Source organism: Ambystoma mexicanum, chromosome 8 (genome assembly GCF_040938575.1).
Source record: "Ambystoma mexicanum isolate Mex_15411 chromosome 8, UKY_AmexF1_1, whole genome shotgun sequence".
NCBI classification, from domain to species: Eukaryota; Metazoa; Chordata; class Amphibia; order Caudata; family Ambystomatidae; genus Ambystoma; species Ambystoma mexicanum.
The window spans coordinates 1,550,926,018-1,550,944,023 of NC_090929.1; positions in this window are offsets into that span (position 1 = coordinate 1,550,926,018).

An 18,006-nucleotide genomic window follows, 5' to 3' on the forward strand; every position below is an offset into this window, starting at 1 on the left:
GCATGCTTTATTGATGTTGTGCTGCGCTAATTCTGTATGACTATCTTGACGGCATGTATGAGATTTGTGTATTTTGTGGCGTGGAATGTTGTGCAATGTTATGTGGATGGATGTTTAATGTTTCTAGACCCGGATTGTTATCTATGTTGTGTAGCTTATACTTGCATGTCCGTTAATCTCAAGTACGTTGCGGCCTTCCCAGATGGACATTGGCGTACATCTGTATGTGCATTTGTCCGGCGGATGACAAGCTACACCCATTTCGAGTATGTATATCTCCCCCCTAATCACACCCAGTTGGAGTAAGTACCCCCCCCAATCGCACCCAGTTGGAGTATGTATCCCCCCCCCACAATCACACCCAGTTGGAGTATGTATCTCTCCCCCCCAATCACACCTAGTTGGAGTATGTATCTCTCCCCCCTCAATCACACCCAGTTGGAGTAAGTATCTCTCCCCCTCCCAATCACACTGCCATGTGCTTGCCCTGCTACTCATCAAGTAGCCACGAACGTTGTCCAGCTTGTCGCTCCATGTAGCGTGGGATAGTTGAGTTCCCCAGGACCATGGAATCATGGGTTGATCCGGGAAATCGGGCACAGCAATGTGTGATTATCTTGTTGGCATCACATACCATTTGGACATTGATGGAGTGTAATTGCTTCCTGTTTCGGTAGACTACTTCATTGTGATTTGGGGCCACCAATTCCACATGGGTACAGTCGATGGCCCCGATGCAACTTGGGATGCCTGCCAGTGAATATAACCCAACTTTGGTGTTTGCAATCTCCTGGGCAGTCCGTGACATGAATATGTGTTCAGGTGCATGCTTCAGGAGGGCATCGAGTACCTGGTTCAGTGTGCGTGAGAATACTGGTTGTGAGATGCCATGCATCAGCCCCACTGTATGCTGGTAGGTGCCTGTGGACAGGAAGTTGAGCACAGTCACCACCTTGAGTAGAGGGGGGATGGCAGTTCCGATGTCTATGAGGCTCACAATGTCGTTGTGTATCATGTCCACGATGCTGGTGATGGTATCCCGGTCCAGACGGTACAGGGTGTGTATCTGCTCAGGGGTTAGGTTAAATGGACTGGCTCTGATCCTGAGGATTGGTGGGTGCCTCTGTGGTATGATTAGGTGCCGTGGTGGTGCTTGCTGTGCCTGTCTTGCCCTCCTCCTCCTCCTGCGTCTCCTCTGTGCTGCCTGTTGTTGTTGCTGCTGTGCTGCAATCATGTCCTCCAGCCCATGTAATGCTGCTAGTATTGGGACCATCTTGGTGTGTGAAGGGGTGTGGTGTGCTCCTTTTGTGCCGCCACAGTCTCCATTGCCTCCACCTGTGCTGATTGTGTCCACCTGTGGCAGGTGGGAACACTGCTCAGTTCTCTTAACGGGTGGTTCACGATGCCGGTATCAGCACCATGGCGGTAAGGGGTTTTGGGGGCTTTACCATGCCGCTATTGGCATGTCCGCTTGCCTTGTGATGTTGTGCTATTAGCGGCATGGCGTTATTTACGGGATGGAGGGTCACGCGCACACGGACTGGCCGCTATTAGTGGCACCGTACTTAGCGGTGCCGCTAATAGCGGTGCCGCTAATAGCGGTGTCCGGGTCGTAATTGGCATGTGGATTTAACGTTAACGGTATTCCATTACCGGTAACGTTAAATCCCTACCGCCTACCGTGTAATGAGGCCCAAAAAATGCTGGATTCATCTATTCAGTCAATCATGGGCCTCATTACGACTGTGGCGGCCACGGAATGAACAGTGCCGGTAAGGGACCGGCACCGTTCATACCGGGCCACCACATTACGAGTTCTGCAGCGGGTCCGGCTCTGTACGCCTGGCCAGACCAGACGTGCAGAGCGGGACTTGCTAGCAGCCCAGGGTGCTAACAACGGGCCCATTCTTAACGGGCCTGTTGTTAGCATCCTCCCCATTCCCATTGAGCCCTATGGGGGCTCAAATGGGAATGGGGACGTACCGGGTCCCGTGAAAGGGAATTACCGGGCCCTCCAAGGTCGGAATGGCCCGGTAAGTCCCATTATGCAGGACCTGGACCCGAGTTTGGAGGTAGCCATGCCGGTAATGACGGCATGGCTACCTCCAAACTCGTAATGAGGCCCATTGTCTGGGAGTGGGATGAGGAGATCACTGCACTAGCTATATGCCAGCCAGGGAACACGCATGCGCCATGTGCAGCAGTGCATCACTGTAATGTAGTGTACACCTCAGAAAGCAACGCATTCTCAAGTGCACAGCTCATACAGTGTAGTGCCACTTTTCCAAGTGTGCTTGGTGCGCTAGACAGCACACAACAAATGACAGCAACAACATTAGATAGGCCATCTGTGGGTGACTATGAAGTAGCAGGGAATATACGTGACCAACCTGCATGACACATATGCATGGGAGTTTTTTTGTCAGCGAAGGAGGCTAAAATATCAGAATTTGTTGTAGGCAGACACGAGAGTATTTCCTATTTTTGGGTCTAGAAAAAATACCAGCAAAGAGAACATTATAGACGTGTTTCAAAACTGGAGATTACCTTCAGTGCTAGTAACCGAGTGTGCAACGCATATGACATCTTCCTGTGGCTACTAGTGCGAGGGAGGCGAGAATCCCAGTGACCACCTTGCATGACATTCATACACTTGACATTTATGTTTGGGACAAGTAGGGTAAAGAACATTTCATAACATGCTAGAGGCAGGTGAAGATTACATTCAGGACAGTAAGTGAATGTGCCATGTTTTGTGACAATTAAGAATATTAGCAATTATTTGGTGGCAGGAGATTACATTAAGTGACTGTAATTAAATGTGAGTCACTCGTGCCATATGCTTCTTAAGTGCTACTGGGCAGAGAGGATACCACTGAGCAATTTGCACGGCATACACCCATTAGACCTTTCTTGTGAGTTACCAATAGGGGAACACCACAGAACTAGTCCATGGCAGGCAGGTGATTACATGCATGGACTGTAACTGAGTGTACCATGTTTTTGGGATGAGAGAGCATACTAATGACGAGAAAACCATATACATATTTGGAGAGGGAGATCTTTTTAAAATGGTATGTATATATTGGTGCTCTGAAAAGCCCCAGCTGTGAGCAACGTCGCTTCATGGAGTCTCAAAAGCAGAGGTAAGGTGTACATGTTATTTAACTTTCAGAGATTTACAAAACAAATAGGCCATGAAAGTGCAAGAATGAGGGGATGGAAAAAGATAACAATTACATGCTACAAGAAGTGCAGTACAAAGAAAATACAAAAGGGCAAGATTGAAGAATTGCAAGGATGGAAGACATGTTGATGGGCATGAATAGGATATGACTGTAGGGTTCACCATAGTGAACAATAAGAAGGGGGAGGCAAAAGGGTGTGCATTGGGGAACCAATAGATGAACTAACTACATGCTCCATTATGGATAGGAAAGAAAGATTCAAGTGTGAAATACCTTCAAAAGAGAAAGGGCTGACGGCTGTTTTGGAACCACTGATGCTTCCCAGATCCAGATCCACTGAAAGCGTATTCCATGCAGCTTAGCATGCAGCGTTCAGAGTTTTCCTGCAAGTTTCTGTTTCCTGAATGCTACCACAACAAGTGCCTTTGAAGAGGCAGACCTGACGAGTTTAGATGGTGCCAGATGACCTGCAGTGGAAGCCACAGCGTGTCCAATCATTGTGTGATGAGAAAAACAAACAAGCAAAGATAATATCATAGAATTGTTTGAGGCAGGAAATCACATTCAGTAGATGTAAGTGTGCTCTCTATTTGTAAAGCTACACACCTAGTGAATGATGCATTAAATAATTGATTGGAGGCAGGATATCACATACAGTGACTGCAAAATGAAAGCAACACGTGCCATCTGCTTATAGCTACTAGTAATAGGAGTACCAGGACGGGGAGAATCTCAGTGACCACCTTGCAAGATATACACCTATGCAGCATTTCTTGTCAGTGACGTTTTGGTAGCAATACATCCCAAAATTGGTTGGAGGAACTGAAGTGATTATGTTCAGCGACCATAACTGAATGTGCCATAGTTGGTGAAGAGAGAGAATACCAGTGAAGAGGAACATAACATCATAGTTTGGAGGCAGAAGATTACATTTAGAATATAACTAAGTTCATCTTCACATGGCTATACTTACACAGGAGTGACAAGAATCTAGTGACCCACTTGTGTGGCATTCGTGCGCATGACATTTCTTGAAAGTGGCAGGGAAAATATCCAAATTAATGTAAAAAATGTGTCACACCCAAACTTGCCAGGTTATGGATAGTCATACAGAGATAAGACATTGGTTGCTGTGTGCAATGAAGATGTCAGCATTGTGTCTGGTAACTTGAAGATATCAATCATACATTAAGCAACACCTTCTTCCAGGCCAGGTATACAGAGATAAGACATTGGTTGCTGTGTGCAATGAAGATGTCAGCATTGTATCTGGTAACTTGAAGATATCAATCATGCATTAAGCAACTCCTTCTTCCACACATCACTCTAGTGTGAAAAAAGGTAGTACAGGCTAAATTAATGCAGCCAAAGGAGTATCTGTCTGTTTTTCTTGGGTCCGAAGGGAGAGAAATGAAAAGGGCATGACCGATGAGATGAGAGAATCAAGACATATGGGGAGCATGATGAGGTGGGAGAAACAATGCACAATGGAGAAGAGGAGGATATGCAAAGTTACTTGTCGCTACCACTATTCCCCACCCAGTAGACCTGAAAATGATAATGATGATGAGACGGAGAACGATTATAAACTATCTGAGTTCAGGCTGTAAGAGATGATTCTGAAAATCTCTGCTCATAGTCAGAACGGGAGCAATGCAACAGCTGCTGAGAACAAAGGGAAAGACAATGCAACACCTCCAATAATGAACACAGTAGTTTCACCACCCTCTTGAAGATCCACAAACATAGGCTGACCACAACACCACTGCCTCCACCACCAACCTTTCTGCCTGAGAAACATAATAGACCATTCTACTCCTAAACCACCATGAAGGTCCAAAGTGTGAAATAATTTCATCAACAACATCATATTGCTTCTTGCACTCTGTACACGGTAACGGTATGCTAGGAGAAGCCTACAGAGGATCAATGTGGTTACCACAAGTTCAAGGTCCCATATGATATAGCATGATACAGAGAACTGGGATGAACTAACAAGACATTAACTGCCTACCTCTCACGAGCAGCAAATCACTATATCAACCCCTGACCATTCTCTCACCCAATAAATCATTGCTGCTCTGCCAATATTGTTCCAGATACTGAGCCCCAGCACCACTTTGCATAGTAATGCTTTTTTAAACTGGCCCTGTTTGATGGGGACAATTGGGAATGGACCGCACATTTGAAGGTTGTATGAGAGAGTGTCCTTGCTCAATGTTAACAAGGATGTCTATGGACCTCCTACTTGATTGCTTTGTAGTGATATCAGGGATCCGGACAATGAAATAATGCATGAGGGCAGAATGTGCATGGAGTTCTGCACTAGGCCATCTTGTGCATGCAAGCTTTGATGACCGATGCCACAGGCAAGTGGACTTTAGTAGAAGGTGTGAGAGACCATGACACTGTGGGGTACATTTGTCTGCTACAACAAAAAACACATTTCCCCATTTCACCCCAAAAGTGGCTGTGCTTTCTTTCCCTGGCGCAGGGGTGGCAAGCTTTCAACACTGCCAATACAAAGAATGGCTGCATTTGCTTCTTTCATCTAAATCCAGCAGAAAATGACCTCTGCTCAGAACGGCATCACCTTTTTCTGTTCTGTCATGTTGAATACTATAACTGCGCATATAACTCCTGGCATGTTTCATTTCTGCTCAGTAGCAAGAGGTGAGGCCAAAACATTTCCCGGGCAGCTAATGTGCTGGGAAACCACTTGAAAGGCCAAGATTCCGATTTCTAATGAAACCCAGCTTGAATTTACTTTTGGAAACAAATTAACTCATGCAAAGTACTTCAAAAGAAGCTCTCTCTCTCACTTGCTTTGTGTCAGTTCCAAAGAACCCATTTGCCAAGCATATCCCTGTGTGCAGAAACTGACCAGAGCTATAAGAAGCTTTTCAGAAAAAATACCAAAGAAAATGTGTGCTACAGAAACTGCATTGGGAATCTCAAAATGAACTCAAATAAGCACACGTGTGAAATCTGCTTTTGCAAAAGCAAGAAAACTGCTGTTTTGAAAGCTAAATATGAAATCATCACAATATTCGCACAGAAACAAAAATTGGTTGAAGACTCCAGAACCAGTTTAGCAAGGCAGACACTTCAAAGAAATCCAGCCCCATGGGAAAGGAACCCCCTTACAAATGTGAAAGGGCCAAGGTGTGGAAATGTGTGACCTCATCAGACTGCCGGCATTTTCCCAGCAAGGGACAATGGACCAAGGGCAATTAGCACTTCACAAAGAAGTGTGAGCTCCCTTCCATTCAAACTGGAGGACTTCAAAGCAGAGTCATGGCAACCCCTGTGCAAGCTGACATTTGGCTGGGGGTTGGAAAAACCGCCCACATTTGGGGGCAAATACAGCCCATTTGATTTAAAAGATTTTTACATTAAGATATTTATTTCAGTGATATAAAGAAGCAGTAATGTAAAATGATGACAGTTTTAATGTACTTTTTGCACAAGTAAAATAAGACCATATGGGTCTTCCCGACATGTGGTGGACGTGAACAGCAGTAAAAAAAGCATTTCTGGGGAAAGCGTAAATAGCACAGATATGAAACTTGATGAAAATAGAAAATATGCCCGACACTGTTAGGCTTATGTGTAGCTATTTGTATAATTTTAGATAAAATGTTTTCCAGGAGAAATTGTGAAAGAGTGCCAAAAGGGCGAAGCAGCATCGCACAGTATGAGCCTTTGAACCAGCATATTTCTTGTGAAATATGGGATTTGCCTATCTGATTTTTATAATGGTGACATTTGCAAATGTAAGGCTTTTGTTCCATAACTTATTTTGGTAAAGGTAACTGGTGAAACAAAGCCTGTCATAAAACACCCACACTTAAACTGATGTCACTTCCTTGGAACCAATCCACCCACAGGGAGGAGGGGACGCCCATAGACTGACCTATCCCCTCCTTGGGGTATGTTCAGATTACTTCTGCCCACATTGTATATATCCTCTGATGTCATCCTGTTTATATAAGAAGGAGGCATAGGGAGATTCAGGACATTCAAAAATCCAGACATTCAAGAATCCAGACATTCACAAATCCAGACATTCATAATTCCCCTGCAAGACTCCAAGACTCCAAGTCTCCAAGACTCAAGAACCATATCCAGATGTAGCTGATCCATATCCAGGTAGAACCAAGGATCCAGAACCACCTATCCTGATCTAGATTCAGGCAAAACCACCCATCTGGTTCCAGGCAGAACCACTAATCCAGGGAGAAAAGGGGAGAGGCCGCTGATCCCCTTTGGGAGATTCTGGAGACCAGACCCCTTTTGCCCAGCTGTTCCCATAAAGCAGAGCCCAGCCACTGTCCAGTGACCAGACACTGGCCTCGCTGTCCAGAGACCAGCTAAGCTGTCCCAATAACCCAACTTCAGTACATTTTGTAAGTATAACCCTCCCCATCACCAAAAAAACTACATACACCTCTCTGTTATCTTGCATTTTGTCCAAATCCGATAAAACCCCTATAAGAAACCCTAGTAATTGCCCCCAAATTGTCAGCATTCTCTGTTTATCCTGTCCTTAGAAGAATCCATGTTAGTCTCCATGTGTTAGTGTAATTCTGTTCAAATCATTTCAGCTTTTTCGAGAAACAGTTATTAATTCGCATAAAGAGGAAGGCAGTGCAAATTGTTTAAAATTGCAAATTAACCTCCTTGCATGCAGTGTCTTTCTTTAATAATTTAGCCACTAAAATGCGGCCTCAGTAGAACAAATCATTTTTGTTAACTAAACCGAGTTTGCCTGTGAAATTGTTTTCTTTATAAATTCCAATTTACCTTTCCTATAAAGAAACCAATACTGCCACCCCACATAAAGTCATCCTTTCACTTTAGTATCTTACCTGTTATGTGCCTTGGTACCCCATCAGAAAAAACGATTTTCGATTTGACTGTTTAGCTCATTTCCTTAGCTGTTTGCTTGTTTAAATCCATGAAAAAGAAGAAATTGCAATTCTGCCACATGTGATTTTTGCTGCATTGTTTCCCTTCCCAAAGTCGATGTTCTTACCTGTATTCATGTTGTTGTAGTTCCATGCCTTGTAGCTTGTAAGCTTTCTTGCCTTTTAGTACAGCCACACAAATTATTCTCCTATTCATTCTACCGCACATGTAAACTGACCTCTTATTATCCAGTTATTTCCGAGTGCCATTTTGCAAATTTTTCAAGGGTTTTTCATGTCGTTTGGGCCTCCCATTCTGGGGTGGTAGGTCACATTTCCAATCCGATTTTTCCTTCTTATTTGTGACTCCCTGTCACTCCTTTCCACCCACACAAAACCTAGCCAGCAGGTGTTTGGAGGATTTTTGCAGGGGGAGTGCCTAACAGTTGTGCCATCTTTAAGTATGTCCAAAAAGTGACTTTGCTTCCACATCCATTTAAATGTATGTGTCAAATGTCAGAAATGTATATTAATTGTATCATAACCTTTTGTTGTATATTATCACAACACTGGTGAATGTTGCCCTACCTTTCATTTGTTTGATTTTGAATTTGAATTTAAAAATAAATAAATATTGTATTATTACACACCTGCCTGGTTCATGGTCCATTGCGAGACAGGGTTTTTGTCAAGGGGGATGTGAGATGGGGTGGGTGCCTTTTAAAGCAGAATCTGAAATCAATAAATTAAAAGCGTTTTTTTTTTTTGTGTGTGCTGCACCCCTCACCAGTGGAAAGAGTCCTGGTATGGAGTGTGCCGTGTCTTTAAATTGTAACAACACAATGGCTACTTCCCTCAGACCTGCATCTGGGGTGTGTTGCTGATGAAAATGGGTCCAACATCCTTGCTGCCCTACCAATTGGCAAGACCATGCATGTTCCTTGGTTCGTGCATGTATTTCATGTTACAATGACAAATTCCACAAGGATTTGCAAGCATATAAAGCATAATATTACTGTTGACAGCATTTCAAGAAAGGGAGGATCATATATCCCATCTGAAATAGGTGCTTTAAGCCCTGCAGAAGGCTGGTTTGACTGTCAGGGCCTCCATGTGCCAGATAGTTGTTATGTTAAGTTGACTTATACCACACACTATTATCATTAGCATGGTCTCCAGGCACTCACGTGGTTCTGTAAGAAAGTTGGTTGGGTACGTTTTTGAGGGAGGAGGGCATAGGATAGAGGTTGTGCTTTTGTGTTGGTGCTTGTGGAACCAGGAGGAACTGGGAGCCTCTGGCCTTGGCAATTCGATCCAGCAGTGGCTCCTTTTTCCAGCAGCTGCTGGCCAACCAACACAAGGGGCCTCTGCTCCACCACACCGGCCATTGGGGCCATCATCCGCTGGCTTCCCCCCAGCAGGATGAAGGTAAGCCCTTGAGGCATCTTGGCATTTACCCTGGCACTGCACAGCATGTGCAATTGTGTTTTTCCCTCTACCATTTAAAATGTACAAATAAGGGAAAGACTTGTTTATTAAATGTGTGGCAGCATCAGCGCTCCTTTCTCTGCGACAATTGCTGCTTTTTTGTCCAAACCCCTTGTGTTCCATGAGGGACACCCATACCATCATGGCCGCCGCCTTGAGCAGGCCCATGAGGGCTTGCCTTTCTTTCCTGGAGTCTGTGCTGTGATTGGGCCCTATGTGTCACTTAGGCCCAATCAGGTGAGCCGACTGGTGAAGCTGGCCTGCCTCCAAAGGCTTGTGTCTGCTTCTGTCCAGTCCTGGCTGGGTGTTGCGGGCCCCAATACTTTAAAAAACCCTCATTATGCACCAAGACTCTGATCTTCTTATCTAGGCGCTCTTGGACCTTTTGATCGCATCCTCAGACATCACGTAGGTGTGGCCTAGATCTTGGCTCCCTACATCATCCTCTGGACTTTGACCCCTCGCGAAAATCTCTATTAACTATCCTCACAAGGCATTGACTGTTCTCTCTTTTGTCTCTAATCACCAAAACTTAGCACCCTTTTCTTCCTGGACGTTCACCTCCACTACCACACCCCTGTACTTGTATGCGCTATACCTATTTGACATTGAAGAAAATCGAATTTAACTGTGGGCACATCCTGATTGACTTGCTGCTGTTTAAAATCGAATTTAGCTGTGTGCACATCATGATTGCCTTGCTGCCGCTTAAAATCGAATTTAGCTGTGTGCACATCCTGATTGTCTTTGTGCTGTTAAAAATCACTTTTTGCTCTGCTAACATCCTGCTTTCCATGAGAATGTGTTGACAAGTCCACCGGCTTTGTTCTCTACCTCGTATGCTATCTGTTCCCTCACGCTCGTCATCTCCCATTGTGTTCACACTGTTCATTGTTGGGATTACTGTGATTGCTTGCCCCCTCTGCCCTCTGCTCTGGTTTGTTACTGCTCCATCACCCACCTCAGTTCCCATTGTCTCTTTGTGCTGGTATTCTCTTAAATCCTACACCCAATATGCCTTTCCTCTGCATGCTCACAATTTGCTGTGCACATTACTTCACCCCAGCTCCCATTTTTTTTCCCCCAGAATTGTGCCCTCCCCTCACCTATTGCTCTTCCTGAGCCTCTTTGGCCTCAGCTTGGTTAAGTGTACCTCACTCTCTGCATTTGCTATGGCGCTCTCTATCTCTCCTATCTTCACAAACTGCTTCTCTATCTCTTATCCTTCACCCCTTACTAGGTCTGGCAGGAAAAAACTCAAGAAGGGCATACTGGGCTCTAACCCAGGCCTTCCTATTGCAGATATCTATGTCACTGCCTCTGCCAGAGAGACTCCCACCGACATCCTCTTTGTAAATGGACTCTCCATATGATCGCTCTTCTCTCTCCTTCTCTTCCTCGCCCATTAATGGTGGCACCCGCTGGGAGGTCCTTCTTGCCCTCTTCTCCCCCTCCAGGGTCATCATCAACCCAACCTTCTACTCTTCGATATTATCCTCCCTCTACGTATCAACCGCCCTTCTCCTTCTACACAAGCTCCTTCGGCATCCCTGGCTCCCTTGCCAGCTGTGCCCACCTTGGCTCCCTGGCCATCTCCTAACCACCTCTCTACCCTCACCAAAGCCTCCTTGCCGCCACCCCCCAGATTGACAACCTCCGCTTTGGTGAACCTGCCACCCACTAACACTGTATCTGGCGCTCCCTTTCCCCTGGCGGCCCCTCATGTACTGACTATCTTCTCACCCACTACAGTCAAGGCTCCCTTATCAGTCAAGACTCCTCTGCTCCCTTCTACTGCTGTCCCACAGGCATTCTCGCTACTAATGGGGAGACCATTGTCCCCTGCCCCCCCCAAGTCTTTCACAGATGGCAATCTGCTCCACATTGCCATGCTTAACACTCGCTTGCATCTGCATCCTTCTTGAACTTCTGGATGTTGATGTTCTTGCCCTTACTGAACATGGTTCCAGGATAGCCCTGTCACGAGTTTTGACACACTTCTCCCAGAAGGCTACAAGATACTCTCTCTGCCTAGACAAAAATAGACCAGATGGGGGAGTTGCAATGGTCTTCCCTGAGTGAATCCCGGTGTCTGTCATTCCCACTCAGGCCTAGTCATCCTTTGAGTGCCTGGTCTGCAACCTCTCCATCGCTTCTAGCTCTTCACTCCTGCTGACCACCTTCTATCGGCCATCTGGTCAGCCCTCCCTCTTCCTTTCGGAATGGGCTGACCTGGTCTCCTCTCTCCTTTCCTCATCTTCCCAACTCCTCCTACTGGGTGATCTCAACATCCATCTCGTCTCACCCGATTCCTCAGGACCTTTCCACATCTTTGTGACTCTCTTTCCATCTTACCCTTTGGCCTAACGTACACCACTGGTTACACCTTGGATGCTCTCATCTCAACCGACATCCCTCTATCCATCCCTCTCACTACTTCCCTCTCCTGGACTGATCACTCTCTTCTCTCTTCTCCCTTTAAGCTCTTTTATCCTCTTGCATTGGTAAACCCAGCACTGCCTCCGTTTACAAGGTCATCCGACCCATGAAAAGAGCGTCAGTGGCTGCCTTTGCCTCTATCTACTCTGTTCCTTCTATTCCTGCGGCTGACTTCCACCCTGACACAGCCCTCTCTAACTTTAACCTCTCTGTTTCCAACACTCTTCAAATTCTTGCCCGTGTCATGAGGGTACGACTGAAGCCTACAAAAACTCTTGGTACGACTCCGAACTGGCTGGCCTTAAGCGGAAAAGGAATTCCTTGGGCGCACCCTCTGACAAAATGGCCTGCTTCCTCCTTCAAAGGCAGTATAGACTCTGCATCCACTCCAAGAAAAGAGTCTTTATTCAAAACTGTATCTACGTGGCATCCAATAACATGGCTGAACTCTTCAAAGTCTGCAAGGAACTAGCCAATCCTACCACAGCCTCCTCCACCATTGCACCAACCCAGCCCCTTTGCTCATCAATGTCTGCACACTTCATCTCAAAAACACAGGATATCCTATCCTCTCTCTGTCCCTCACCACCTCATGCACCAACATAACTAGTACTGCCCTTGGCCACCCCCAGTCCCCCTTTCTACTCTCTTCTCTATCTCCTGTCATACCTGAGGAGGTCAATAGACAAGTCCGGTCTATGAAAGCCTCCTCCAAACAGGTGGACCCATGTGCCTCCAAAACGATCAAGGACAACATTGACTCTCTTGCCCCAGCATTTGCTGAACTCTGCAACCCCTCCTTTGCCACTGAAGTATTTCCCACTGCTCTTAAGCACTACCTTGTGCAACCTCTCCTCAAAGAACCTTCTGTTGACCCTTCCAATCTGGCAAAATATCGCCCGATCTCTATCACCCCTTTCCTCGGCAAACTCCTGTACAAGTTGACCATTTCTCATCTTACCCTTCACACTGAATCTGTTGATTGCTTCCACGCCCACCAGTCTGGCTTTAGAGCATCCAGAGGCACGGAAACTGCTCTTGTGATAAAGTGTGAAGATCTGCTCTCAAATCTTGATTCTGCCGCTCACTCTGTCCTCATCTTACTCGACCTCTCCTCTGCCTTTGATATGGTGAACCACTACACCATGATTGCACATCTCTGTGTTACCCTGGCCATCATTGATCAGGCCCTGGCGTGGCTAATCTCCTTTCTATCTGATCACCAATACCAGGTGAAATTGGGGACTTTTCTCTCCCTCATCACTCTCTCTGCGTGCAGTGTCCCCCAGGGATCTAACCTATACCCCTGGTTTTCAATGGCTACATGGCATGGTCCCACTGGCCCGTATGATAGCCACCTTCATCTCCAACTGTTAGTGTTACGCAGATGACATGCAGCTCTACATCAGGCTACTGTCGGTCTCTTCCACTTCCTCACTCATACCTAACTGTCTGTCTGCAATTCATTTGTGGTGTGCTGAAAACAACCTCTGCCTCAGTAAAACAGGGATTGTCCTCATCGGGACCCCTGTTCCTGCCTCCCCTCTTTCTCTCTCACCGACCTCCCTTGGCCCTGCACCTCCACCTACCAACGAGGCACAACATCTGGGTGTCATCTTCGACTACACTCTCTCCTTCTCGTCCACATCACGGACATCTCTAAAAAGTCCCACTACCAACTGCACCTTCTCAGAGGTATTCTACCTTTGCTCACTTTCCCCCAGAGTCTCACCATCTCCAGAGCCCTGGTCTTTTCAAGGGTTGACTATTTCAACAGCCTTTTTCTCAACCTTCCCTCTTCTACCCTCCATCCTCGTCAACTCATCCAGAACAGAACCGCAAGACTTATCCTGGGTCCTAAGCCCAGGGACCGCATTTCTCCAGAGTTGAAATCCCTTCACTGGCTCCCCGTGGCTGCAAGGATTACGTTCAAGAACCTTTGCATTGTGCACAAGGGCTTCTGGAGCCTGGGCCCACTCTATCTTAAACGCTCTCTTCCTAAATACTCTCCTTCACAAGCCCTCTGCTTTTCTTCCTCCTACTCTCTGCGAGTCAGCCACTTTTCCAAGCAGAGACTTAGGGAGATATCTTTATCCTTTGCAGGTGACTCCCTCTGGAACACCCTCCATGCCTCTCTCCGTCTTGAGCCATATCTCCATAAATTCCGGAAACTCCTGAAGACTTTCCTCTTCACCTCCTCCTTCTCTCTCCATCTCCCCTGATAACCACCTCTTTCTGCCCTGTTGCTCTCTCTCCTCTACTTCTGCTCAGTTGTGCTGACTGCCTGACTGGTGTACCAGAGCCTCACAGGTCCCAAGCTTCCCCACCGGTCTCCTGCACTTGCCCCCGGGCCTTGCACTTTCCGCAGCACCACTGCACTTAGATTACAACCCATGAGAGTGGTATCTCTCTGCACTTAACCCATGTTCTGATGGGACTGGGTGCACTTGGTCCCTATTGCCCCTGCGCACGTCCTGTTCTGTGATCCGATATGTACCATGCCTAGTAAGATTGTTTGTCTTGTCTTCCCAATGTCTTTCCCTGCCATGCATGGTTGCAGTTTGAAACACTTGTGTATAAGCGCATAATAAATAAACAATCAATAAATTAATCAGTGTCATCAGCTGTGTACTTCTCAGGAGGGGCCCATGAACTGGCCCAGGAAGCCTGAGACATCACGCATTCCACAGCTCTGCATCCTCGCTTGGCATGCAGGTTCAGCTGTAGGCCAGTCTCATCACATCAGATGGGCCTCAAAGAAACCAAAGGAATCAAAGTTGGTGACAGTATAATAATACATGTAAGGTTATGAATGTGGGAGCATACACCAGGGAATTATTCACACAAACAGTTCTCGGAGCTGACAACTAGAATTCACTCCTATTAGACATCCAACAGAAAGCATATTTTTTCTCAACTAGGAACATACTACACATGTCACACAATGCCTGATTAATCATGTTGGTAAATCCCGCTGTTCAAGATGCATGGCCACAGGCTGAAAAAGAATGTACGAGGGCAGTACTGTATCATCAGGTGTATCGATTTAGAAAACTAACTTGATACATTCTGATTTAGCTACAGAGACCATTTCAATATTGTGATTAATTACTTGTTTCTCAGCATATCTTTATTGAAGAATAACATGGAACTCTTTTTGGTTGAAATGAAGGCAAGGCATGTTAGTGTGAATGTAAGTTAGCTGTGTTCCCAATTGTGATGTTCTTTTTGTTCTTCTATAATACACCAATCAATGCTCGGGCTCTCATTTTAGTTTTGTGTTTGTAAATCATTACTTTCATTACATTATATGATGGCATTTTAAATTTAAATATACACCTCATTCGTCTATTTGACAATGCTGGCATTCACAGATGGAAACCAATCTCTTTTGGAAGATATCAAATAGTTACGTCCCCACTGTGCTTTGCTTTATCTCACTCAATGTGCACACCTCGACATGCAGATTTCAATGCTCTTAATAATGCGAACATGCTTTGTGAGCAACCGTGTTCTTTCAATTGAAGTCAGTTACCCTCTAGTTCTGCAAAATCTAGACTAATGTAACATTGTGTGTTTAACAACACACATGGATAAGATCAGGGGTGGATTGGCCTATAGGGAACTCTGGAGATTTCCCGGTATGCCTCTGCACCCTGGGCCTCTTTAGTGTTTTATTTCCGAATGTTCCCATAGGAAAAGTGTTGGGCTTGCTGAAAACGTGTAATATTGGTGCACTTTGAACATTATTTCCAGGGTCTCTTTTGGTTCCCAGTCCACCCCTGGGTTCGATGGTCCAGCACTATATTGGCCCAAAATGATCTTCGATATCCATTGTACAGATACTTTGACGATGATGAAGATGCTGTTTATAATGTAATCACTGGCTGGACCCACTTGAATCTTCATGTTTCATATGTGACCACAAGCATTGTTTGAGCAGGTGCAAAATATGACTACGACTCCAGATGCCTGCCACTTTCTTAAGAAGTAGCTAGTGGCTGCCTTCCCTGGTGCATTCCTGATACATTGGGGACATGAGTTCAAAACTGGCGTGAGCCCTGTTAACTGGTCATACTCATCATTAGCTGGGTATTTCTTAATGTATCCACTGGTTGAAACATATTTTATTAGTGTGTTTGTTTTGCATTTCTTCTTATGAGATAATGCATCAACTCTTGCATATGCAGTTCTGTTTCTACAATTGGCAAGACAAAGGGTCTCATATCTGATCAGATGGGCATTGTAAAGTTGGATTGTATTTCAAATATTGATGATAAATACAGTATACAATACTATTGTTCCTATAACCTGTAATATGTTTCCAGTGCTTCATGTTTACAGCACACATCCCACATCCCTCCACCAACCGCACTTTCAGTACTGTTCCTATGAATGGTTACTTAATTACAGCATGGCATGGGTGGCAGCACGCATATTTTGTTTGTCTCCTGTCTCAGGCCATCACCTATATATTGTAGGATGATTTGGGTGTTTGAACAGGGTTTCCCTCAGAGAATTTAATTTCAATAGTGTATTGAAATTCTGCATTAGACAGCACACATTTTGATACACACAGGCTATAAAACCACACAATTTATAAATGTTCTCTGGGTTAGGGTTAACACATACTTTGGTAAAGAAAGACCTAGTAAATGCCATATTATCAACAGTACAGATGAACATTTTCCAACACTTTCATGAACTTCTTACCACAATCAATCTATGGCAGTAATGTTACTTGCATGATGCTGCAGCCACAATCTACCAACTATTGGTCACTGTAAATGACTTGAATGGACCTTTGAGCATAGTCTATGCTAGTAATGGCAACTGTAAATCACGTGCATGAGGATGTGGAAACAATCTAGCTGTGTCGCTAATGGTTGCTGTAAGTTACTTGCAGAAGGCTGTGGTCATGCTCTGTCCATCAAAGTAATGATCACTGTAAATCCCTTGAATGAAGTTGCATCCACAATCTATATATTACAGTCATGAAAGGTGACCGTTACTGGCATAGATAGATTGCAATGTTAGATAGTATTCACACAATCAGTATTTGTCTTTTGAGTTTGCTATCTAGGATAACCTTCAGGATTAATCATTTAACATGTAACAATCCAACCCTCAAACTGTAGGTCAAGAAGCTAGCTGTTTACAATACCAATTTAGTTTATTAGATAATATAGTGTCAAAATAATATGATAAGCTTAACCAGCCCAAAATTAGCCACACAAACTAACATTGATTTAACATTCTGTTGAACCATTAAACAACAATGGCATTGTTCCCAATTTCAAGCCACGCCCACCCTGAAATCAGAAAATGAATCAGTGAAAGAGGTGTGCTCAGAATAAGGCTTTAAATACAGCAGTTTACTCTAGTTACAGCTCAAATGTAAAGTATTTCTCAGACACTGAGTCTAATTAATGTTTTTAAATGTTAGATGCAATCAAAGACAAACTATCGGAACATAGCTTCGGAACAGACACAACGTGACTGCATCTTCTATAATGTCAGGCTTCTCAGGATTTTCATTGATTTTGGAATACGGAGACAGAAGGGACTAACTCACTGAGTATTGTCAAGGAATCAGGTTCATCCTAACAAGATGCCTCCGGGCGCTTTATAAATCCAAATAAATAAAATAAATAAATAAATAACATCATAGTTCAATGTGCTCACTAAGAAACAGATTTCAAATACTTTTTTAACCTTGGCAGAGACCAAGCACATAACTCATTGTTGCACAAGTGTTTGGGATGTGCAAAGCGTACAGAGATCCGCATTGCAGCAGCAGTTCTAGTAGAATGATGGTACTAATGATTCCAGTTTTAATAATAAACCACAAATCATATTGGGATGAAATGACTTCTGTTCAGAAAGAGTGCAGCGGTGAGTAGTAGTGAACACACTTACTCAGCAAGACCCTTCTACAAACCAACAGTGATTCAAATCATTAACGTAAAACAGACAAAGTT